This window comes from Protopterus annectens, chromosome 14.part0 (genome assembly GCF_019279795.1).
Source record: "Protopterus annectens isolate FY-2018-M chromosome 14.part0, PAN1.0, whole genome shotgun sequence".
NCBI lineage: Eukaryota > Metazoa > Chordata > Ceratodontiformes > Protopteridae > Protopterus > Protopterus annectens.
Window position 1 is genome coordinate 145442073 of NC_056748.1, and position 27690 is coordinate 145469762.

The 27690-nt window shown below is 38.2% G+C and overlaps 1 protein-coding gene across 1 annotated transcript in view; it reads right to left on the reverse strand.

Moving 5' to 3' along the window:
• The window catches only part of ATRNL1 (attractin like 1), a gene marked incomplete in the record, with an annotated part of 6064901 nt that overhangs the window by 5605852 nt on the left and 431359 nt on the right, over positions 1–27690 (reverse strand).

A 27690-nucleotide genomic window follows, 5' to 3' on the forward strand; every position in this document is an offset into this window, starting at 1 on the left:
AATGTGGCTTTTCAGTGCTTCTGTGGATTCCTAGTGATATCTGCATTGCTTACTGTACTTATTTCCTTGTTTCACTTGAAAGAAAGTTACTGTTTGTCATTTTTGCATTTAAGTTACCTGTAACACATTGCATTTAAGATACCTGGCACTTACTCACTAAAGCAATTATATAAGTCAGCACTAAAAAAATTAAAAGCACTACACCCTCACAAACTCCCCTTGAGTACCTTGTTCCCCATTGGCCCTTTTTTTTCAATTATAAAGGAATTCCCAATACTATTCTAGCATATCCAAAGGTCAGTTGTCAATCTCATCTCCGGTCCAGCTGGTGAATCTGGGAATCTTGAGGCAATGTTACAACTGCCTCATGTACACATTCAACCCTCTCCTCCTCCCAACAAATTCCAACACATGTGAGAGATGCAACCATATAGCCATACTGGAGGCAAAGCTCTCTCAACTCAGTACTGGCGAAACCAGTCAGGAGGAGAAGGAAATCACACTCACTACAATTCCAGTCTCACAAAGACCTACCACGACAGCAAACCAAACACAAACACACAAAAACATACTCGGAGGCTCTAAATAAAAATCTGCCTAAGCAGCAGAGACCTCCAAAGGAGACACCCAAGCAACCGCTACCCCAAAACAAAACACGTGCAACACATAGCTCACAAAGCCAGTGTGCTGAACAGTCACAGCCCTTAAGGCTAAACAACACACCTGATACACTTGTAATAGGTGACTATCGTCAGGCACACTGACGTCCCGCTCACCAGGCTGAACAAGGAGAAGGTCACGGTGAGCTGCCGGTCGGGCACTAGGATCCGCCACATAACACAAGCACTCAGTTCACTCCAAGGCAAGTACAAATATGACTCAGTCATTGTCCATGCTGGTGTGAATGACCTGGGACGTACCTCCCTAGACTACATGAAAAGAGACAGAGGAGCTCTCTGAGCATGTAGCCCAGGCCAGTATGACCCTGACCTTGAGTAGCATTTTACCCTCACCAAGAATGATGCCACAATATGAAGACAAGATGATCAATTTCAACAATTGGCTTAAGTATTGGTGTCATTCAAAGGGGATCCAATGCCTGTCAGCCTGGGATGACATGCTCGACAAGCCACGATGCTTCGCTAGGGATGGCTTGCACCTCTCACCCCTGGGTTTTGGATATTGGCAAAGGCTCTTGCTACCCCCATAGTGCCTTTTTTAGGCAAGGCTCAAAAGACAAACCCACCTCCATAGGTATCACAAAGGATAAAAAACTAAGAGTAATGCTACTCAACGCAAGAAGTCTAAACCTCAAGATGCACGCACTCGAAACTCTCCTTAGCATGGAGAACATCGATATCTGTGCAGTAACAGAAACCTGGTTCAAGGCTCCCGAGAGCACCCCAGCACTACCAGGTTATACCTCATACCATGCTTTTCGGCCCCAAAACTTGGACCGAACCACAAAAGGATGGGGAGTATCAATATTCGTCAAAGACACCCACACCTCCAGGTTGGTGGCACAGCACGAAGCATCAGAGACTATCCATGTGCAACTAACGGTGGGTAAAACTGCCTTCCAGTTTACAGCCTGCTACAGACCACCCTCCAAAACCCAGGAACCCCACTCAGCCTTCCTGAGAACACTGGAAAATATGAAGGTCTCTCCAAACACCATTATATTGGGCGACTCCAACTACCCAAATGAAGACTGGGAGCATCACTCTAGCTCCAACACCCTAGCCCAAAGGTTCCTAGAATTTATAAACTCAAATGCTATGGAACAACTTGTTACCAATCCCACAAGAGGGGAAAACATACTGGACCTGATCATCACCAACATGGGGACTCTATGCTCCAGACCAGAAGTGTATCCCTCACTGGTAAGATCAGACCATAAACTAATCTCACTGGATATTCACTTCCCAACTCCACCCCCTGCCCTGAAAACTACACTGAAAAACTTCTCTAAAGCAAATTTCACACTCCTCAAAACCGAGGAGGAATCCTTTAAAGCCCCCGGTCCTGTGGAAAATACGGCCCAGACCGCAGAATCCTTTATAAACGCATTCTATGAACACCTTCAGGAATGCATGGATCATGCAATCCCAAATAAAACCAAGACCCAATCCTCCAAAGGCAGATGTCCTGTCTGGTGGACCCCAGCCATAAACAAACTATACAATAGAAGGAGGAAGCTACTACATGATAGAGCAAAATCCCAAAAAGGGAAGGCATCTCTGATCAGTATTAGCAAAAAACTACGGGCAATCATAAAATCGTCTAAGGCCAGCTTTGACAGAAAAATTGCACAGGACACTAAGGATAATCACAAGGTTTTCTTTAGTTATGTTAGGAACCTGAGTGGGAATTTCCAGATATGCTCAGAATTAGTCCAAAATGACAAAAATTACACCGAACCCAGAGACATTGCCAACATCCTAGCTGACACGTTCAGTGCAAACTTCTCTCCCCCCCCACCAAAAGGGCAAATATCTATCCCAGCAGAGATCTGCCCCCCTGACATCTCAGATGCTCAGGTAAGAGCTGCCCTCTCCAAAGCAAAGAACACAGCATCAATGGGACCAGACGGTGTCCCGGGCTGCGTCCTACATAAACTCCAAGAGCTAAACCCAAACATAAAACTACTGTTCAATCTCAGCCTTACTACAGGATATGTACCCAAAGAGTGGCGTACAGCAACAGTGGTCCCTCTCCACAAAGGTGGTGCCTCAACGGATCCTGGAAACTATCGCCCCATAAGCCTGACTAGCTTGGTCTGCAAAGCTATGGAAAGGATCATCATGGACTTCATAAATAAAGATATTGGGGACCTACAGACACTGGATCCTACCCAGTTCGGCTTTGTTAAGGGCAGATCATGCCTCTTAAACCTGGTTGATTTCTTTGAAACAGTCACCAAGGCCATTGACGAGGGGAAGGTGGTCCACACAGCCTACCTGGACCTCGCAAAAGCTTTCGATACAATACCCCACTCGGGCATTATAGATAAGCTCACCAGCTTAAATATAAACCCCTATGTCACTAGATGGGTTGCAAACTGGCTCAAGGACAGAACCCACATGGTTAGAATTGCTGGAGCCATGTCAGACTCCAAACCAGTTACAAGTGGCATCCCACAAGGCTCAGTCCTGGGACCTCTTTTGTTCGGTATATATTTCTCGGAGGTACAGGCCAACACAGAAGGACTGTGGCTGACCAAGTTCGCAGATGACTGCAAACTGGGTGCCATAATCGACTCTCCAGCCGACACAAGCATCCTCCAAAAGGGCCTCACAGAAACAGACAACTGGTGTCAGAGCCATGGCCTCAAGCTAAATGCCAAAAAGTGTATAGTCATCCCCTTTGGCAAAAACAAAGTGACCACAAATTACCACATAGGTGGTAATCCATTAAGTACAGAAGAAGTAATTAGGGACCTGGGTACCCAAGTTGATAGCAATCTCTCATTTGACAACCACGTGGCCAAAGTGGTTAGAAAAACATTTTATATAGCCCACCTAATCATGAAGGGATTCACATCTAGATCAGGGGAGGTCATCGTGCCTCTTTACTCATCCCTCATCAGGCCCATAATTAAGTACAATGCCCCTTTTGGGATGTACCTTACCAGACACCTGCAGCAACTGGAAAGACCCCAAAAGTACCTCACCAAGAGGATCAAAGGGTTCAAACAGATGCCATATGCTGCTCGGTTAAAGAAACTCCAGCTCTACTCAGTGGCATACCGCCTGCTCAGAGGCGATCTGTGCCTGACGTATAAAGCCATGTCCAACCCGGAATTAATGGACATGCTGCACCTCAGAAAATCCAAATCCCATCGAGCTACGCTCGAGAGACTTGAACCTCAGCAGTGAAATAAATAGGACATGCTGGAGGGACAGATTCATAACCCAGAGGCTCCCTTCACTCTGGAATAAAATCCCAGTCCAGGTTAGGCAAAGTCCCTCATTGACTCTCTTCAACAGAAATCTTGATGAGTGGATGGAAGATCGTAGGTTTACCCCGGGAATCACTTCTGTGTCACTGTTAGACAGAGGCACAGTATACTAACCTCGAAAAAGGGCATAGCAAAATTCATTTAAAATGGGTGGCGAAAGCCAAACACACTCTGGCTAGGCTTATAAATGCCCTAGGGCAGATAACCTAGTATGAACCTATGAACCTATAATACAGATGGACCTACTGAACATCAGCAAATCAAATGGCATCAGAAATGCTCAGTCCAGGTACCTAAACTGAATGTTGGGGGGAGATGGATATATTTCACAGAGGCTATCACTGTTCCAGAACAGACTATCCATTCAAGAAAAACAAAGCTCATCCATCCATATTCATATGCAACTTGGATCTAAGGATGGGTAACAGACAATGTACTCCAGGACTCCTGGATTGCCCCTAATGCCACTAATGGACAGAGGCAGTTCCTAAATGCTGCATCCCTTACATGGATCCCCTCAAATTATCTACAGTATGATCAGTTATTCTCACTAGGGCTAATATGAAACTATCAGCCATGGGATAGGTAAGACCAATCAGGAAATGTTAATTCAAGCACCAAAAGGGAATTGGCTAAGCTTAAAATGTCCTCCAAGTGAAGTTATGTTGTGGTAGTAAATAGCTTTAAAAAACTGTCCTTTTTAGATCACTAAGTGCTCCTCTCATTCAACCCCCCCCAGTCTTCAACAGCTTCCAGTGCCTCTGTCGTTTGACTACCATAAACACACTGCTTCCTGTTGCAATAATGTTTACCATGGGCATACTGAGAATTCTTGCCCTTTTTGTACTGAGTGACCTTGAGGGTCCGATTCTTGTGACACTTCTTGCAGTATGTCCTGCAGGTTTCGGTACATTTACTATTTTGCCAGATAACCCTTTACAGAAAGCCATATGGTGGTGAAGTACAGAAATGATGCCATATTACATATTAAGAATAGTGTTTAAATATACTGTTTAAATAAAATAAAACATGCCCACTAAATCATAAAATTATTTGAACTATTATGAATCAATAGAGTTAACAGTTAATGTATACTACTAAAACAAACTGTTGTGAATGACCAGAGACTTTGGATAGAAACAGGTAACCATGACAGATGTGAATATTTCAGGAGGTGCAGATTATGAAGTCCCGTTCCATGAAAACAGACCTATTATGAACTGCTTCAGTTAGTAAAGCTATGGGGGAGTAAAGAGGGTCAGACTAGCCAAGCCATGCTTTCCTAAGAAAGGCTAACATGAAAGCTTGGCCAGCCAAGGTAAAGGATATCTTGATTGGCATTTCTCTACTCCAAGACCTGTTGCTTCTGTAATGCCGGTCTTTATGCTTCTCCAATGTTTTTCCGCATCATCTTCCAGCCTTCCTGCAGAGCATACCTAACACACTGCACCAGTCTAACAAAGGAGTGCACTTTTGAAGTCTAGTATGCTCACTTTGGTTCTAATCTGATGTTAAGTTGATTGCAAACCACCCTAATGATCAGTTGCTTCCAAAGGGGTCATCTGTATATATCCCACAGGTCTCAATTACAGGGGGGTTTAAGATATCACACAGTGAAAAGTCTAGATGGCTAGGTTTTTCATGCAGTTTGTAATGAATGGTTTGTCTGTGTGACCATTTTACCCTTTGGTTTGGATGTTAGCTTGGACATTTTGCAGGCACCTTAATGTTTATGGGCATCAGCTGCATTTAAAGACTGTGTGTTAAGTACAGGCAAACAATCCAATTGTGCTGTGCTGATGAGGTCAATAAAAAGGTGGAAACATGCATATCCACACATCTAGTGGGGGTGACTTTACTGGCCTGAATGTATCCATAAAGCCTTGAAAAGTAAAAAGCCATGTAGCTGAAACACTTGAGGGGCCATTTCCATATATCCCATGGGCCTCCAAAACAGGAGGCTTAAAGAGCAAACAAAAGGTTGTTTCGCACCTTTAGACAGTTGTAAAAAATGGATGAAATCAGTCTTCCTCAAACAAAGCTATATTGATATTAACAGAGAAGAAGGTCATCATACTTTCAGTAATTTGCTGGAAGGCTCAATATACTTATAAAAGTAAGAGCTTTTGTATAAGGAATGTGATTCCTTATACAGTACTGGAAACAGAACAGTACAGAAACCAAACTCTTACAGCAATGATCATATGCAGCAAGTGAAATGTATTGCTCAGCTGTGACACCAAGGACCAAAAGGATTTTCTACCAAGATTAATGTGAAGAGTTGATGTCTACGGTTACACATTCCAGGGGAGAAGGAAATCATGAAAATATGCTTTCTTTCTGAGCGAACCAAATGTAGGATAAAAGAGGAAAGAGAAGTAGGGCGACACTGACCCAAAACTGAATCTTGTTATGCAAAGTAAAACATCACTACTAACTGATAAAACAGAAAGCCTTAACTATGACTTAAGCTGTCTCATGTACAACCAGCGCCCCAGGAGCTGTAAGAACAGGCAAATGTTGGTCCATCCATCACACAGAATGATTACCGTGTTATCTATTACTGGTGCTCGCTCTGTTGGGGGGGGGGGTAATGAAGCAGTGCAGTCAGGGCACTGTCTGGTAACACCAAGCAGTGGGTCTGCAGTGGTTACATTTTCTGTATATGCATGGGTACAAAGTTGGCAAGGCCTTAGTTTGAGTGAAGAGTTAATTTGCACACAAAATTAACCCCTCATGGCTATCTGAATGGCAGCTCCTCCGCTGGCTGGCTGCCACCACCTCCTCTTCCTACAGAGACTGATGAAGAACATTATTCTTATGAAACGTCTTGTAAAGCAAGGATGCCTGGGTGTGTACTGGGGTCATCCTTTCCCTGTATGAGGTACTGCTGATGCTGTCTCTACAGCCTTGCATGTACAAGGTGCTGTTACCAAACTAATGTTGGGTACTGACTGGCTTGATACAAGGACAAACATAAAACATCGGGTATGTATCCACCATACAAGAGTAAAGAGTTATATGATCCGGAAACTGTAGAGTTGTATAAGAACTTACCATAAAAGCAGATGTCCTACTGATTACTGTTGTAATACTCCAAACAGTTAGGTCATCCAGCAAGGGTACCAAAGTCAAAACCTTCCATAAAGCCATACCTGAGTGGATACATAAGCATAACTTTTCATACTATCTCAAAGCCAGCAAGCCTCACGAGGCCTGACAGACAAAATAAACTGGTCAGCTAAGAGAAGACAGGCACAAAAACAATGATAGCCCATGCTCCACCGCAAGATCTCTAAATTTGCAACTAAATCTAAAACCTCTACTCATCACTGCCTTACCCTGCAATCACTGAACTGGTTAGACCTGTCTAACCACCTACACTATCTTCAACCAACTACCGCTCCCAAATTAATATTCTACCCAGATAAATGCCTAGCCCTAACAAACATCCTTCCCCCATACATCCTAAACAGATCTCTGAGATTTGAACACCAAAATTTAATTTCTATCCACAAACCCAAATGTCCTGCTGGCCAGCTTCTACTCTCTTTCTCTCTAGGCAAGAAATGGAACTCTCTCCCTCCTTCACTTAGGACAATACCAAACTCAGAAACCTTCAAGACCCAACTTTTCTCATACCTGTCATCCAAACTGAAATGTTCCTGCTTACACCCTACCTAAATTTAAGGGAATTCCCCAATGACCTCTTCATACTCCTTGCTCCACTCTTCCCTCAAATTAATATTTCTATTTTCCTAAAATAGACTTAAGCTGACAGTCAGTGAATAAGTAATTCTCTCACCTGACTCCAAGTATGTAAATACTGTAAATATCACAGTATTTCTATAGTCTGCACAGCATGTTTTTACCTTACTTAAAACATCTGCATGCAAACTGCCCCCCCCCCATTCTAAGGTAAAAACACAAGAAACCTCAGATCTCAATTTTCCAGACATTTGACCATGCTGTGCTAAATGGAAATACCTGTAAACTGTGTTCTCTATTATCTGTTAACTGTGTTTTATGATGTACATTTTATTCATTTGTATTTCCTCATTGTATGAATTTTTATACATGTAGTGTAGAACAAAAAACTTCTGACTCTCCACGTTGCATAAACAATTTACTCGGAAAAGAAAAAGACAAACGGTGAGCGCTTTCGCGTATGCTATGATACGCTTCTTCAGACAGTATATTGTTAAAAACAGGCAGCATACTTATAGGGAGGCTTAGCCAAGAGGCGTGTATTTAATTGAATAATTAATCAGTTAGCTGATAATTTAATTAAAACAAATCATTCTCAATGAAAGGTTTTTAAAGCCACAGAACAATATGCAAACCAAAAGAGAAGTACTAGGTACTTTGAATCCGGTGAATCATACATATATTTAAACACATTTTAAAATCACTTAGATATATATACATTTATTCCATGTGTGACATTATATAGCGTCATGTATAGTATTTACTCATCTCTTTTTCTACCCTTTCAAAAAATGATATTTGATGTATAATAAATAGTAATATTAAATAGTAATAATAAATATATATATACATAGAGACAAATGAATAAATAAATATGCTTAAAATATATACAGAATGATATGGAAGTAAAATAAAATAAAATTAAAATGGAATATAATAAGCCAATATATTTTTTATAATGTCAAGGAGATCTAAAATAACCTTTCTATTCAAAGCTTTAATACTAAAAGCATATGCATCCTACCATAATGTGCTGATATATAAATATATGGATGTTAAATATTAAATATTTCATAAACCAGCAAAAAACTAAAAATATTAATTCATATATTTAATCGTAAATTATTATTATTATCTATTCATTTATATAAGTTAATCAAATATCTACCTGATGGATAAATAGATGAATAAATAAATAAATAAATAAAAAATAAATTGATATATATATTATAAACTTGCTTAAAGAACCACATTTCAGTAATGCTTTAACATGCTCAATAATAGGAAGTGCCATAAACCACTAGATAAAGTAAAAATATGTAAATATAATATATTACAAAGAATAAAAACATGTATATATGTATAGTAAAACCCCTAGATAAAAAATAGAATATATATAAACAGAATATATAAATAATTATGCATCAAGTTCTAAAATCATCTCCGATTATTAAGAAAAGATCTTATTGTAATATAATTGTTCAAACCTGGAGGACAATGGCCTCTGAGTCTAAGAATCCATTTTAATTCATTTAGTTCAATCAAATTTATGTAGTCACCACCTCTAACATTAGCTTCCACAGTTTGCAACACTCTAAACACAAAAGTATGTGATGGATTAGATATTATATGTTTAGCTAGAGCGTTTAATTCATTTTTCTTTTTAATATCGCAACAAAATTGTAATTATGCATTACACGCAGTACTTAGAAATGTGTTGGGAGTTGTTAGGGGATGAAACAGTTTATGGTATAGTTCATCAGGATGTTATTGAACAGGCAAAAATTAAGTATGTTAATTTAATTCAAAAGGGCTTACGTTTAGGCTTTTGGTCTGAGAATGATGTAAAGAAAAAACTTTGTTTAAGAGATACTAATCCTGCTTATTTTTATTGTCTCCCCAAATTACACAAGAACTTTGATAAACTACCAGGCAGACCTATTGTGTCTGCGAGGAAATATTTTTTACACAATCTAGGTGTTGTGTTACACAAAGTATTATTAAAAGAAGCTGTTTGTCTTCCCTCTTATATTAAAGATTCTTTTGATCTTTTGGAAAAAATCAAATCAGTTATTTGGAATAAGAATATGTTTTGGATTACTCTAGACGTTAAGAGTCTTTATACGAATATCCAACATAAATTTGGCTTAGAAGCTTTGTTTAATAGTATGGGAGATTTGCCATTCACACATTATATACTGGACCTTGTACAATTCTGTTTAGAAAATAATTATTTCTATTTTGAAAATTCGATCTTTCAACAGAAACAAGGAACAGCAATGGGTGCCCCATTCGCTCCAATGTATGCAAATATATGCATGGGCCTGGTGGAGAAAGAATGTATCTATAGGAATGCATTTGTAAAAAAATATGTGAAAATGTATTATAGATACATAGACGATTTGATTTTTTTGTGTGAAGGTGGATATGATCATATACATAATTTTGTACAAGAAATCCAAAGAAACAGATTTAATATTAGTTTTGATGGGATACAATGTGGACAGTCAGTTAACTTTTTAGATGTTAATCTACAGGGTATTGATGGTTTACCAATAATAACAAGTCTATATAGGAAATTTGGGGACCCACATGATTTTTTGCAAGCGAATAGTTGTCATCCTGCACACATTATTAAAGCATTGCCATATGGTGAATTTTTAAGAATTTCTAGGTTGTGTCGCAATGATGAGGTGTTTTTTAAGGAAATTCAAGCAACCAAAAAAATGTTTCTGAGAAGAAACTATGATAACAAATTAGTGGAGGCTGATATAGAAAAAATTATAAATACAAGATTTGATAAATATAATAAGAAAAAGAATATTAACAGGTATATAGTAAATCGAGAATGTGATTTGGTAAATAATCTATTTGTAGTATCCACATATAATGTATGTAGTGATATGATAAAATCTAAGATATCCCATTTTTGGAAGTTTTTAGATAATTTTGATGAATTAAGAAATTTAAAAATGAAAAAATTAGTCTTTTCTTATAAAAAAGACAAAAGTATCAAAGATATGGTTGTATGAACAAAATTTTTTAAACCAGGGGATAAAATATCATTGCAACCATCCAGTTTAGGGACGTTTCCATGTGGTAAATGTCAGGCTTGCTCTTTTGTATATAGAGTTTTTTCAAACATTAATAACATACATTTTAGTTCAGGTGGCTCATATAATTGTAGGACTAATAAGGTGGTTTATGCCATTACATGTGGATGTAACAAGTTCTACATTGGGCAAACTAAAAGAATGTTCAAAGTTAGGCTGTTAGAACATCTTAGGGACATACGAAATAAAAAAATGGAGAGCCCTTTGGCTCAACACTTCTGTGAATTTCATAATGGTAGCAGTGATAGTTTAAAAGCTACTATTTTACAGCAGGTAGCAAAGTGGGAGTCTGATGATTTAGTGGTGGGTAAATTACTTTTAAAGCAGGAAACTGTTTTTATTTTAAAATTTGGTACTTTAATGCCTAGAGGTTTAAATACAGAATGCTGTTGGAAAAATGTGATTTAACTAATAGGCATTGATTAATTTTATTATTTAATTGAATAATGGTTTTATTGATTGATTTGTGTGATTATATAAACTGTGTTCTGTGACTGATACTTTTCTCCTTGAAGGCTTACAGTGGCCGAGGCGCTAGAGTGTTAAGTGAATAAACCTGTTTTTTGGATCCTGGTTTGCTGTTTCTGTGTCGTGCTGCTATCTAATCTCCAGTTCCAGTTCCAGTTGTTGTTGCCTAACTGAGGTATTAGCCTGAAGTGGGTCCTGATATTTAGGGTGACACATAGTAAATCTTTACCATTTTGCTTTGTAAGATGTTCTTGCTTCCTGAAGAACTTTAAGCACATCCTCAGAAAACTGGTGTCTAAATGGGATCATAATCTTATTATCCACAATGACAGGCTGAAGGACGACAGGATGTGATGATGCAGTGACCCTTCTGCTGTGTGCCCAAGTCCACTGTGGAGGGAAGTTTCTGGTGATGGCCCTTGGCTAGGTACAAAAGAAGGGAGAAACACTGCTGCCTTGGCCAATAGGGGAGTCATCGGTAAGAGCTTTGGACATTACTTTTGGATCTTTAATAATATCTTGGGAAGCACAGAAAGTGGACAGAAGAAATACAAGAACCTGTCTCTCCATGGGGAGGACACTGCATCCATTTTCCACACTAAGATAGTACATCTCCCTGTTTTGCTGTGTTTATGGGGATCTTCCCTTGACTTGCTTAGAAAGTTTGCCAGGACATTGTCCTCTGAAGTAAAGTAAACTGCTTGGAAGGAGAGGCTTGCTTTGTGTCCTGCTCTCATGCCAAAGCAGCCAGTCTACACAGCTGGTAAGATATGGTTTCCTCCTGCTAGTTTATGTACATGACCGCTGTGTTGTCTGTGAATATTCTTAATGGACATGATTTCCAAGAATGTAGGAAGATCTGCAGGGCTTATATAAGTGTCCTCATCTCCTTCACACTGATGTGTTCTGGCCTTAGGTTTTCAGGACATTGTCCCTGATCTTTCAGGTAGCCTGGCCTGCTCCCCATTTACCATCCAATGAGTTTGTGTGCAGCTGCCATTGTGGTATCTGTAGTTTGAATGAAGGACTAAATTTTAGCTTTATCTGAGGTATCCACCACAGTATTTCCTTCTTTAGGCAAGGCAAGAGAGGAACCTATGTGTCCAGGGGATGAGAATTTTAGGACCAGGTGGACTTCAGGTACCACTGGTTCTTTCTTATATATAGTCTGTCAAAGGGGAACATGGAGATGGTTGCTGCTATGAATACCAGTGCTATGAGGATCTTATTTGTGGTGCAGGACTGAAAACGGAGAAGAGAAAGGATGCAAGTGGTTAGGGTCTGCACTTTGGTGATGGAAAGGCCTGCGTGAGTTTTGTGTCTAATCTGCATGCCAAGAAAACTAGATCTTGGGTTGCCTTCATTGCACACTTTTACAGGTTGGTTATGAAACCCAGGGCCTGAAGTAAGGCCGTGGTCAATCTGAGGTCAAACAAGAGTACTTGTTGGGAAATAACCTGTATGAACGGGTCATCCAAATAACAAAGCATCTGGATTATTTCAGTACCGCAGCAAAAGCTAACACTGCGGCAAGGCACTTTGTGAGGACTTGGGGGGGGGGGGCTTTAGAGAGTCTACAAAGCAAAGAAATGAAAGTGACAAGCCTGTAGAAAACCTCAGAAAATTCCTGTAGGCAGTGTGGATAGGAATGTGGAGGTAGGCATCCTTTATGACCAGAGACACCAGGAAGGCTTGAGGAAGGATGAATAAGAGCAGAATCCGCAGGGACAAAATCTTGAAACATGGAACAAGCATGAAGGTGTTGAGGGTGGAGAGCTCCAGAATTGGTCTCCAATCTCCTCCTTTTCTTGGGACAAGAAAAAATCTGGAATAGAATCCTTTCCCCATGAGTTGTGGTGTTACTGGTTCTACTGTGCCATGATCTAGCAATGTTTGAATGATGTGATGCAGCAACTGTATCCGATTTTTTTGAGGAGGAGAGAAGCAAAGGAAAGGAAGAACTTCTTTCTAGATCATTCCGTTTCTCTTCGGGATGACAGAAAGCCCCCATTTGTCTGAAGGGATGAATATCCAGTTTTTGAGGGATGGGGTAAGCCTTCTGGTTAGAAGAATGGATGGAGCAAAAGGTTAGGAAGCAGTTAGGAGGTAGACAGGTGGACTTGTCTAGGTAAGGAGGCCTCTAAGATCTGGAAGTCCCTGTCTGGATTGTCCTGGAATCTTTTTCTAGGCATTTTCTTGCCCACTTGGGAAAACCTGGTTTCCCAGGAAGTGGATTTCACAGGATAATTCCTCTGGTATCTTGGTACAGAATTAACAAAGATCTTTTTACAGTCCTACATAATTTCGCCTTGCTCTGCTAACTGAAAAGACTGGCCACATCTGGACCAAACAGAAGATCCTCATTTAACGGAGTGTCTACGACTTTCACCATCAATTGCCTCTGGAAGGTATTAAGAATGTAACCATGCATACGTCCTGATCACACAGCCTGTAACAGCTGTCCTGGAAGAAGCTTCCACTACATCATAGCTGCATTTAGTATTTGCCTAGCCACTTGGGAAGCCTGAGTCACCAAGGATAAATCAGGTTTTTTATTGACAGATTCCTTAGAAAAAGACCATGTATTATTCAAATTGCTGAGGAGAGACAGTAAGTATTTGGTCATTTTTGTCTGTGAGTTCAGAGCATTAAAAGCCAGAGTGACAGACATATAAAGCTTTTTTTCCACTTCAGTCCATTGCCCTGCAGTCTTCATCCAAAGGAATATAACTGACAGTAGGAAGTGTCAGAGGATTGATCTGCAGACGTGGAACCATAAAAAGGATCTGCCACAAGGTTTTTGTACAGAAATGTCAAATTCTCAGGTACCTTGTAAAACCCGTCAGGTGTTTTAGGGGCTGGTGGCTGGGAGTCAGGTACAGTGAAAATGGATGAAAAGGCATCCTGGAAAGCCTCCAGAACAGGGGATGCAGGAGCAGGGGTCCCCACTTCCAAGAGGCTGTAGCATCTCTGTTGAACCTCAGAAACTTGCTTTGATTATCATTCAAAATGCTTCATCTTAATAACAACAGTTCCCCCAAAGGAAGCTTCTTCAATGGGGAACCATGGGAAAGGGATTCTTCATCACTAGATGCCACCTGACCTGGTGAATGAATTTGGGATGAACAGGCAAAAGAGCCACCCTCTTGTCCATCCTCTTCATCATCAGCAGCAGAAGTCATGTTGAAGTGTCTCTCTCTCTCTCTATTTATTTATTTCACATTTGATAAGTGGGTTGGTCCAGCTGAGTTACAAAAAAAACATTTTCAGTGGAGACCTGAGGAGAAAAGCTCCAATAACTTCTACAGCAATAAAAACTAAAAAGAAAAATACATAAGATAAAACAGAGTACAAATTGAAATGCCGGTATACAGAACAAATTATAGTTGTCACATAAGAAAGTGAGTACTAAAAATATAAACATACAAACAGTTTAGTCACAGTGCTGAAAGCTAGCATGTTCTAATATTTACAAGAATTAGAAGTAATGCCAAGACACTTCTTAAGTAGAAGTTGTAGAATGTGAACAGACAGAGGTATATGGGAGGTTAAGTCGGGTGATTGCAGTGACAGATCTTGGAGTTAAGCAGATGATCATTTAGTGTCTTTTTAAAGCTGTTGGCATGAGTTATACTTCTGACATGTAACGGTAGTTTACTCCAGCTACTTTTGTGGACTAGAGGGAGAAACTATAGTAATAGCAGTCCCTGCAAAAGATGGTGACCAGCGTGCCATTATGACCTTAAAAATCCCTGTGAAAAATCCATTCGCTCCATCTGTTTGGATGTCTGGAACTAACCTATAAGCTTTGGGTTGGCTCCTTGCTTTTCCATCTCCCAGATTTTCCTCCAATCAGCTCCTCTGGACCCTCCTACCATTGTCTGTAACTGCCTTTAAATAACTGAACTGTCGAATGCAACATACAGCAAATTCTCAGTTAACCGGCACTCATGGGGATTGGTAGGTGCCGGATAACTGTAGTTTCTGGTTGCTTGACAGTTACTATTAAAAACAGGACTGACTAATACTGCACTCTATACTATTTGTTTGGTTTGACTTGTTTTCATGTTGAGGAGGGAATTTATTCCTATCTTCCTTTTTAAAACTCTAAAAATGTAAGGTATGTTTCTGCGGGGGGAAAACAGAAAGTGCAACACATGAAAACTATTCTACATTTCTTCAATATTTTTTTGCTGGTTGCTTGAGTGTGCCAGTTGCTTCAGTTCTGGTTAACTGAGAGTTTACTGTGTTAGAAAAATAACGCTCGTCCATCTACCTACTTAACTGATTAAACTACTTGAAGCATCTCTATTCCTCCCACATGGAGGGTATTAGAGAGAAAGTCTCCTAGATCTGCTAGCTAAAGTGATTTTATTTGGACTAATTTTTTATACTCTGTTGCATACTGATGCCTCAATACTGGCTCAGTAATCACGTAGTTTCAAACCTCACCATTGGCAACAGTCTGGAACGTACACACTGGAAGGATAACAAGTACACAGACAGTAAAGTGCAATTTCCCTTAAGAGCACATAGAGACCACAGTCAGTCTGGGGCTGTTTTTTCCCTCTTTCTCCAGATCTCCAATAAGACTGCCCACTGGCACAGCTACAAAGTTAAGACCAAGTCAAGTCTTCCAACACTCTCTCTGTCCAACCAGTGTTTTGTGTCCCTTCCCAAGTAGCTGACACATACACACACACACTTGGAGATTTGTTTTACAAACACACACACACATTTGGGAAAGGCTGCACAGGTTTACTAGCTATGCCACCCCTTCTGCCCAGACTATAAGGTAGTTATCACTGCCACCAGAACCCCTTATCAGCTACTTTGAAGCCCTTAACAAAGGGTGTCCAATCCTGTGTAATGTTACTAATATTCCAAATGGTAGTCTGATCAACAGTAAGCCTATTAGGAGTGGCCTGCACAGTGGTACCAAACAAATATGCAAGTACTCTCAGAACTTAAATATGTCTCACAAATATCAGCCACAAAAATAGGTTTAAATATATTTATTAACAGATAATAAAAGAACAAGAAAATACTCAGTAAATCATCACAGTAACTTCAGAGTTCAAAATCACAGGAAATATTTAAAACAACACTGCAGGACAGTCTCAAGAAAACATTTAAGCTAATCTTTACTATACTCCTTACTGAATCTAAAAGAACTACTGTACCCTACTTAACTTACTTACACCAAGGCAAGACAGATGTGGCAAGTGGATGTTTCCAGCTGATGCTGCCAGGTCAAAGACAAATACAGAAATACACAGTCACTCTCTCAAAAGAGTTCTTAAATTAATATCAGATGTTACTGTTGGGATACTTGCAGCATGACATCACTTTTTGTCACCTGACTTCCATTCCCAGGCTCAACAACCATTGCTAGAAACTACTAGCATTTAACGTCTCCCTGTGAAAATACATAACCTTCAGATGTTTGCAACTGCTGGAAAACATAAAACAATAACACACTTATAAAAAATGCAGAAGGCTCCCTAATTTTAGACATCCAGTCTCCTTGCTGCTCCAAAACAGAAAGATAACATCTCTTTTATGGCACAGTTATAAAACAATTTAATTCCAACTATTTTACTGAAGTTTTGCAAGTTAACCTATGTGCCAGTTCCCACTGTTAAAACGTATACATTTACACAATTACAATAGTTTACATACATTTCTGTTCTTTTCTAGTAGGATACATTGTGAATACATCTTTAAGCTCAGAACTGCACAAACCCTTTTCACACACACTTCTGTACCAGTAGTTTGATATACATACAACACACAGTTCTAATACATTTGTCACACAAGCATATGAATTACGTTGGTATTCACAACTGACATATAATTATTTAAAAAATTCCAGAGAGCTGGGCTGGCAGTGTCTCCTTCTGTCACACTTCTATAAAAAACATTAATTTTCACAGATGTCACATAATTATTTACAAAATTCCAGTCAGCTGGGCTGGCAATATTTTCTTTTTTGACACATACTTTAAAATATATCCGTAAACCAAAATATTTCTCTGGTGATCATCTGCACAGCTCCAACTTCTAACTAAATGCCTTTTACAAACACTCTCCTCTAATCAAGTTATACTCTCCTATCTTAATGATCCCATCTTTGCTGATACTAGCCCTTTGCGCAAGCCATCCAATACCCTCCTTATATGTATCATCTCCACCACCCAGGTACATACATACATACACACACACACACACACGCTAAAATCCATACCAAGACCCAAAACCATTTCCCTAGAACACCAACCCTAATCTACCCTTCTGCCTTCTACCTCTATAAAATAACATACCACAACCAAACCTCAAAGTCCAGAAGATTTTACTTGAAGCTAGACTCCAACAACTCATCAACTATTTCCCTACTAATCACATATTACTTTATGAAGATATATAGCCAAACCCAGTCTTTAAAACACCATCAACTACACTCTCCCAAAAACCTAACCTTTACAATCCCCATAAGTCAGGTAAAACTGCAGGACAACATTCGTACAACATTAACTTATGTAACATACAAAAAAAAAATCCCAGGATTCCATGCATGGACAGACAAACTTTCTCCAAATATTATTTTCACGACAGAAACTTGGCTGAAATGATAGGTGGAAAATCTTGCAGAGTATAACATAACATTAGGAATAAAAAGGAAAGAGCGTGGAGTGGCTATAACTTATCAAAAAATCTGGACACAGCCCTATACCCTAGGTCCCCTTCACCACTACGCAAGGCAGATATTCTTAAATCCTCCCTTAAACTAAATAAACACAAACTCTTATGCATTACAGGCACAAATATAACTCTTAGTAATAACAGTGATACAGCAGTAAAAACATTTTACTGAGTTAGAACTAACATATTGTATGAAACAATCATTCTAGGAGACTTCACTATAGTCAGGAAAGCAATACAAAACTCTAGCTGAGACGCTTCCATAGCCTCACCCAAATAATTCCCACCCCCACTTGCTAGAACAGAAACAGCAAAAAACTCTACAACTGACTGGATTCTGACAAACTGTTCCATTAAGATTATTGATAGCGGTCCCCTTTCCTGAGACCCTTAGTGATCACCAACCTACATTTAAAATAAGAGACGGCATCAAGAAACAAAAACTACAGAAGTATAACTTTAATTAAGGAAACATTCATCTCAGACCTAAAGCTCTTTGACTGGAAACATCTAAAAACACTCCAATTCGATGAAGCCATTTTACTATTCAGCTCTGCTTTCCTTGATGCCTTAGATACCCCATGCCCCTATCAGATTGAAAAGAATCAAAGTTATCCCTGCCCCCTGGTTGTCCAAACAAGCCAAACTATTAATGAAAGAATGTGACAAAGCTTGGGAAAACTAGAAAAAGGTATCCTCTAGCTCACAGCTCCTTAATTTCAAAAGGCTCAGAAACATAACAATAAATAAATAAAAACAAGAAAACCTATTATACAAAACTACCAGACCAAAAATCAACACATTAAAACATCTGGTCAGCCATCATTAAACTTCTACATCCTGGTCACACCACCCAACCACCCCCCTTTCTAGATAACACAGAATGCGTAGTTACCAAATTCAATGAGCATTTTATACAAACCCTTGCAACAGCTTTAAATCAATCTTCAAATACTCCTAGTAATGCTATATTCCCATTTTCACTGTCAAAAACCTACTAGAGCTCTAACCCACCATACTCACCCCAGATAATCTCCCCTCTGAATACCTAAAGCTTGGTGGCAATGCTCCGGCATTTCCAATCTCCAGACTGATAAACCACTCCCTGTGTGAAACCTTTGTCCCTGCCTAAAAGAAGAAATCATACAATCTACCATTACACAAAGGAGGTAATTCAACCAAACTCTTCAGCTTCAGACCAACTGCTTTCTTATTTCTTGCATCAAAGACACTATAAAAATGTATGTGTTCCCTATTCCTTAAGTACATACTTAACAGCCTTCTAATGCCAACTCGACATAGCTTCTTATCAGCTCACAGTACTACTACAGCCCAATTTAGCTTTACAAGTCTTATAAATCAAAACGGAAATAGGTAATCTAGTAAATGCCATTTTCCCTGACTCCTCCATAGTATTTAATACAGTACCACACACCCTTCTCAATAACAGGTTAGCACTCTGGGTCTGGATGCCCCATCACTCTCCCAGCTAAAACAAACTGCCTTGTACAGAAAGATCCCAATCCGTGAAACGGTTAAACTTGTATTCCTAGATGGCTAGGTTGTCGAGACTAAATACAGAAGAAAATAAACATCATAACCAAATAAATAATATGGTGTATGATTTCCAAATAACATGGTGTATGATTTCCATCAAAGAGCTTATCCGTAAGGATGTACTTATTAGGGAGAAAGAGTTTATTTTAAAAAATAGGAAAACTCAATTTCGACCTACTTTTTTTTAAGCGTATGTCCCCAAAAATAATGCATTAGATATAGGTTCTACTGTAAGTAAAGACAATACATGTCATGGTATCTTTACATTTAGTCATAATACAGGTAGTCATGCATATAATTCGGAAGCATTGGTCAATTTTATCACATGTTCCAAAACTTAAAGATCTAGACGAAAGCGGTCCATGCTTTGGGTATAGAAGATTCCAGAAAACTTAAAAAAAACAGGTTACGCTAAAAGGAGCAAATAAAGTTTAACAAAATATTTACTAATAAAATGGTCCCATATACTTGTAATAGGTCTAATTTTTGTAGGTTCATCTATACAGATAAGACTATTATTCATCCTTTGTATAACACATCTTTTACCTTAAAGGCATATGGCACTTGTGAAACTAGGAACTTAGAATACTTGGCTCAGTGCTGTAAGTGCCCTGCATACTATGTAGGTAAGACTAATCAGCGATTGAAGGACAGAATATGTAGTCATTTGTCAGATATTAGGAGGGGTGTTCAGAATAATGCACTTTTTAAACATATTCGAAATACTGATAGTACACGTTTTTAAGTGCATGATTTTGTGCGCAATACTCCAACAACTCTGTGGAGGTGATATAAGAAACTGTACAGAAAAAGAAGAAAATAAATGGATTTTACATTTTAGCAACATTAAACTTTGGCTCAAAGCTTGTGGTTCTGGACTACATGTTTATTTTACTTTTGTCCTTTGGATTTAGTTCATCTGGATTCACATCTCAGGTTTTTTGTTCGCCTCCTATTTTAAGAATGCTAGAAGTACCATGGGACAAATATGTTATTAAATTTATTTAGATGAAAAAAACAGAGCTATCTAACACTTGTATAAAATGAAAAAAAGGAGGGCCTTCAACACTGAAAAATAATCTGTGATTCAATTAAAGAACTCAGAGGTAGTGAAACTGTTACTTTTGATTACCAGCACAATCCAGTTTGGGGCTGCGGGAGAACCAAAGCTTATCCAAGCATGCAAGGGCTACATGGCAGAGAAACAAATGCAGGATGAGATGCCAGGTATACTTATCAGGTACTCTCCATCCATCAGGAGCTGCATAACATCTCTAATGCTGACCCGTACAGAAATACTAAAACTATGATTACAAGTATTCTGTAACATATCTTTTTTAACATTTCTCAGATTACAGGCAGATCACACAACTCTTTTTACCTATTCTTAATTATTTACTTAGGCTAGTTACTCAAAAAGACATTTTAATGATATGTGTGTCTGTGTTCTACACCTTTATGTCAGTGGTACCTCAAAGTTTTGGTCTAATTAACTCGCCTGCACTTAGTACCTCAGTACACAAACGATGACCAACTGATCTCTTCTAGTTTTGTCCATCACAGCTTATTTATAGATCATTACGCATTACTCAAAGCACCTTAATGCCACAATGGCTGAACACCTTTTGACTAAATCACCATGGTCATCAACCTCCTTTTTCCCATTCTGTATGTATGGTCAGGATGACACCTCAACAATGAGCAGTTAGAGCCACAGGTCAGACTGTCAGGTTGCTAGTCTTCAACTCGCTTACATTTTTTGTTTGTTTGATTTTGTTTTCTTGATCTCACTTTGGTATTCCAACATGTATTCAGACAAAAATCTTGATGATTGGATGGGAAATAAGAAATTCACCCCTGGGATCACTTCTGTGGCTCTGTTTGACAGGGGCACAGGAAAATAATGTTCTTGGGGGTACCTTTTTGGCTAGGCTTATATAGGCCCTAGGGCCAATAGCTCAGTACCTACCTATGAACCCAAGTACCTCATAAGATGTCACTTGACTTAGCAAAAAAGAATAATGTCAAGCCTAACTACTTCTAACAAATAAAAAAAATACATCAAATATTGTCCTGAATTATGCTAATTTTTTTTCTTTATAGGGTATCTTTTTTTTAATAAAGTCAGGGCTACTTTGACAATGTCTCAGACAAACCACTTTTACATTCCTTTACACGGCCAATCAACTTAACCACACTCTAAATGTTTGACCTCAATTCATATCAGGCTTCCTTCAGCTGATGAGACCCAGAAGAATCTAATAAAATGACAACAAAAGCCTTAATGTTCTACTAATACAGCTGAATGTTTAGAGTTCAGCTTGAGTAACCTGCAAGATCTGTTTGTTCCCATTCTGTCTTTTTCTGACACAGATCTTAAATCCCCTGCTGCAAGATAGCCAGCCTGTAGCTGCAGCCAAAAATACCATCTGCTTCTCACATGGGCTTTGTTGCTCTGAATCCACAAATGTTTTACTCTTCTGATTAATTCACAACAGAAAGCACTTCTTTATTGCCAGGGACATTCTTATTTTTAAAGAGGCACATTTTACTGGTGCTGAGTGCCATTTCATAGCACCAAGGACCTGCTCTGTTTCTGTAGGACTTGATTCCAGTTATCAAGATAAAAAGCTAGGGTACAAAATCTTACTGAAGTGACCAAGTGTTACTGCATTGGACAGTACACACCGTACTAGAGTGTTTGCTTTCATAGGATGATGTGTGTAATTCCAGCAGTATTATCACTCGTTATCAGTGTGTGTGTGTGTGTGTGTGTGTGTGTGTGTGTGTGTGTGTGTGTGTGTGTGTGTGTGTGTGTGTGTGTTTAAAAGTGTGTTGAAGAGGGAATTGTCCACTTCAGGCTAGTCCAACCTATAATTTAATTTTCCTAGATGCTGAAACTGAACCAGTGAACTGTCAGACAAGAAGGTCTGCAACAAAAACATAAGGTAACTAAATTTCATTGCTGCGGTGGTCTAATGGCATCAAACTATTTATATCGTTATTAAAATGAAAATAAATGAAGTAGGGGTTCACTGCAGAAGAAGTGCGCTGACCTAAACTATGTATAAAGATGCAATCGGACAGCTGAAAGAAATGAAGTGACTTTAAAACAGAATGATCAAACTTCAAAGACAAGCGAGTAATGTGGTGTTGGGGACAATGATCATAAATATTACTTAACACGCAGGGCGAGCATTTCTACTGTAAAACAGTATCACAAGTTTAGTGTTTTATGGGGGGTCACAACAGCTCATTCAGATACAAAGAATAGGGCTGGGCTGGTGTCAAACAGTCTCTGTGTAAAAGGGTATTAGATTTAAACCTGGAACACCAGAGATGACCTATCACTACTTAAAAATATGTTTCTGTTATATATTTAACGCATGTTGCTGTCCCAGACGATAGTTATAAACAGGAAGGGACTGGTTTGGCATTTCTATCTTAGATGTTTTAGAAAACATGGAAGAAATGTAGAGATAAAAAAACAGGTACATTTAAACAAATATCTATTTTTATGAGTATAAGTTTAATTTAACAAAGAAACAGTTAAAAATATCACAACCCATGAAAATCCCATCTCCCACAAAAACTATATCACCATCTTTATACTCAAAAGACTTAAACATAAGAGAAGCATTAAATAACAGTGAACACCAAAGCGACTGAAATGTTGCTGCATTTACACCCAAATCCAAGAAATAATGCTGTTTTCTCTTTACACACCTTTTAAATAATGTTGTTTCCTCGTTGCATGACATGTTAAACTGAGGCCCCATCTGCCTGGGTTGGTGGTAGCTCAGGTGGATGTAAAAGATCCCAGGGCAGCTACTGAAAAGAGAAGGGGAAGTTCCTCGATGCCCTGGCCAAATTTCCTTTGTTAGTATAAATACCACCTCCGGTCTCCTCTGATAGAAGGCTGCTAACCTAGTGGAACTAACCTGGCCAACAAAGGATAAATATCTAAATAAAAATGAATGGGATTGTTATCAACGACTTCCATCTGAACAGCATGTTCACTTCACCATGACTGTCATCTTAACAAAAGAGGGAAAGATCATCCTGGTCTCATTCTATCCGCAATACTTATTCAGCGCAAACTTTGTGCTACCACACTGGTTGATGTCAGCATTGTTTCCATTCTACTGACAATTTTCTTAAGCTATCAGGCCTAGAAGCATCATTACCTTAGTAAAACTATGACAACACCATCCAAACTGACAAAGATACATTGTATTATATCACCACATGTCTTGATTCACCAGACCGTCTTGTCACCCGATACTTCATTTGCACCGACTATTTCTTGTTATTATTACGACTGATTTTTGAACGATCACACTGCATACTTGTCAGCAGACAGTAACCTTTCTTTAAAAGTAAAGTTATTTAATAATGGCAGATGACAAAACACAATGTTACAAAGGAATACAACATTTAATTTTTCAGTCAGATTCAAGAACACTATCAAGTGACGGGGGGAGGGGGGCAGGAGTTTAAACTGATGTATGAGGTATGATGGTATCTTTTCAATCTACAGATGAACTCTGTGGATCACATAAAAAAGTGGTCATATACCATCGTCACCTGCTTCAGGAAGAACGTAAATTCTCCATATTCCTAGTCCAATGAGCCCCAGTGTGAATCTATGAGCTGCAAATGCATAAGAATAAGATGTCATCAAATGTCTAAAATATATCAAATAGACACCATGGTTTACATTACTATACAAAGACGATGAAGACTGGGAGGGTGATGGCTTGGAATGACAAACTGGTGGCATTCAGTAGTGACAGCTATCGGTTACCTTCACAATGCCACTCAAAATTCCACTAATGCACATACAAGAAATGCAGCCTGCAGGCCTTAGGAGCGCTGAGACATATGCATTCCTCAGTTATTCTATACTCAACAGTGCATTAAGGAGAAAGACTATGTCTGCAGGCAGTCCAGCATAATGTGCCACTTTTTGTCAAGCTGGTTTACTAGGCATATGGTAAATTATACAACGTGTGACTTGGGATGGACACACTTTCAAGTACACTTAAGAGTTTCTGTGTGCTACAGCATCTTGGGTTTCTCAATAAAGCACTTGCTTTAAGGTGTACACTGGGTTTAAAAACGGCAAGGCAGTGTACTAGAAATCTGATCTGATAATGCTGTTAAATATCCCATTTTCCAAAAAGAAAAGTGTCAGCAACATTTAAACAACTGACCAAAATAAAATAAAACTGTGTGCTGCAGCAGTGTGTGGATGGTAAACTGGCAGTCAGCTCAAAACCACCTCCGAAACTTTACATCTCCTACACTGAAACTAACAGTGTAAACACGGTCCTTCCTTAATTGATACTAACTGCTTAAAAACATGTTCTTCTGTTATCTGTTTTTTATTACATCTAATTCAGCTTACCAAGAGAAGTTGTTGAAATCAACAATATACAAAGATATATTATCATTCCATCTAGAAATGAAAATTGAATAAAAGGCACCAAGTCAGCCCACTCACAATAAAATGATACAGAAGCAAACAAAAATGTACAAATTGCATAGTAACAGCACAACACTGCAAATAAAATAAACAATCACTTGAACTGCACAACATTTAACAATGAAAGCAAACCACTCCAAATTAAATGGTGTTGTCATAATTAAAGCAAGCAAAACACAATTCAACGCTGCTTAAAATGTGAGGCAAAACATCTATCAAATCATTTGAAATAATTGTGTAAACCTGCAGTATTCTAAACGTTATGAATTCTTTGCTAGTGTCCTCTTACAGATACAATCTATAATTCTGCATCTATTAAATGAACAAAGCTATTTACATTCAAATGTGTAAGAGACTGAATATTAATAAAAGTTCATCCACCAAAACCAGCCCCACACTTGGAGGTTTAGCCACATTTTCTGTCAGCTGATAACCAAAGTAACAGTATACGCTTTCCTAGTTTTCTTTTAACAGCCTTTACCCAGTGATGCAGCCATGTAAAGATAATAATCCATCATCAGAGGATATTATATCTGAAGAGCAGCACCAGTCATTAAGGGCCGCACAAAAATAAACATTTGCCAGTGATGAGAGAATGTGGAGTGTATTAAAGTACTAAAAAGCCTCATAAATATAAACATAAGAAACGTTTTCATCCCGTAGAGATCATCATTTCATAAAAGGAATGCAAAATTGTTCTTTCATTAGATGTAAAATCACTTTAATCCTAGGTCTGGAAAATGGCAACTACCAAATTCGGAACAAGGTAGGAATACATGTGTGGCAGCCATAGGACAGAGCTGTTAACAAGCGAAATACAATTTTTTTTTTTATTTTGAGGAAACGTAGTAAACTGCTAAAATTATGAGCAAATTTTACAACATTAAAACACAAGGCCATAACCCCAGCAGTGTTTGAGGCTTCAGCTCACATTTTCAGTCCATTTATCTTCAGTGACCCATTAAGGTAGGTAACTTAAATTCTCACAAAGAAAGCGATTCCACAAAGAGCTACGGAATTAAATTACCATAATGAATTAAGCAACAAAATAACTACAGCAAGGCAATAGACAGGATATACTGAACATCTGGGTACAAATGAAACGTACAAATTATGAAAACATTTCTAGAGATGCCTACTGAGATACCAGTAATAATGACACCACACTAATATGCATTATGAGCCCTTGTCTAATCATGGATTGGCATTTATGAGGTAAAAACAAACCCTCTGGTTTAAGCAAGCAATAATGCCCTCCAGGGTGTGCACTAATATGTAAATAATGCCCGCCCAGAAGTGTTATGAGGCCCGATGCCACAGTCGGAGGGCCTCTACACCCCTGAAAGGGCGTTAATTACACATTAACACACACCCTGGAGGGCATTATTGAGCTTAGAGAATGGGGTCTCTGTAAAATTGTTGGGTTTTACTTACTTATATAAATTTTTTTTTATTACTATATATATTTTTAGTATATTTTTGATGTAAAATAGTTCCTCTGCCTAATGTTTCAAACTTGCTGTAGTATATATTAATGGTGTTGGAGGAAACATTTTTACATCCAAAATATAACATTTAAAAAACAATCAGGTTATTTACTTTTTGGTCCATTTTACTCCCAAATTGTTTGGTTGGCAGTCACTGGAGATTGAAATTACTAAATAATGACATACATTTGTGATTCACGCTTTGAAACTGTAATTAACGCCCACCCAGGGGTGTTATGAGGCCTGACGCCGCAGTCAGAGGGCCTCTACACCCCTGAAAGGGCATTAATTACATATTAAAACACACCCTGGAGGGCATTATTGAGCTTAGAGAATGGGTTCTCTCTAAAATTGTTGGGTTTTACTTACTTGTATATATTTTGTTATTACTATATCTATATATATATATATATATATATATATATATATATATATATATATTTGTATATTTTTGATGTAAAATAGTTCCTCCATCTAATGTTTCAATCTTTCTGTAGTATAGGTTAATGGTGTTGGAGGAAACATTTTTACATCCAAAATATAAAAAAAACATACTGTAGAAATCACAAAAAATGGCCAGAGTGCAAGCAAAACTCTTATTTAATGAAATACAGTGAAGCGCTTTTCGTTTGTAAAATAAGAAACTTCATCAGACTAAAACAGTGTTAAACCACAACTGAACTTCTTAAATAGCATTTTATAAGCCCGCCGTACACTAGAAAGGAAATTATGTCATAACAAAATTTTAATTTTTTTTTTAAATATATAAGCACACATATATATATAAAACACAAAATACATTAAATTCATTCATTAATAAATAATCTAAACATATAAGCACATATACATAAAACACACATAAAATACATTAACTAAATTCCTTCATTAATAAATAATATAAAGACATCCTAGTTGATTATTATTAATTAAAATATTAATTGTTGTAGAAAATATATATATATATATATATATATATATAAGTAAATGTGTAAACAAGTAAAAAAAGAATGATATGTTCTTGGAAACAGAATTACTATCGACATTTATAATTATTTGAACATTATTTTACCCACTATTCTGACTATATCTGGTACTCCAAAAATACATAAGGATGTAATCAATCCACCTTTATGACCTATAGTGGATGGTCGCAACTCCCATTACATGCTCTTGATGCCACATTTCTTGATAGTAGATTAAAGAAGG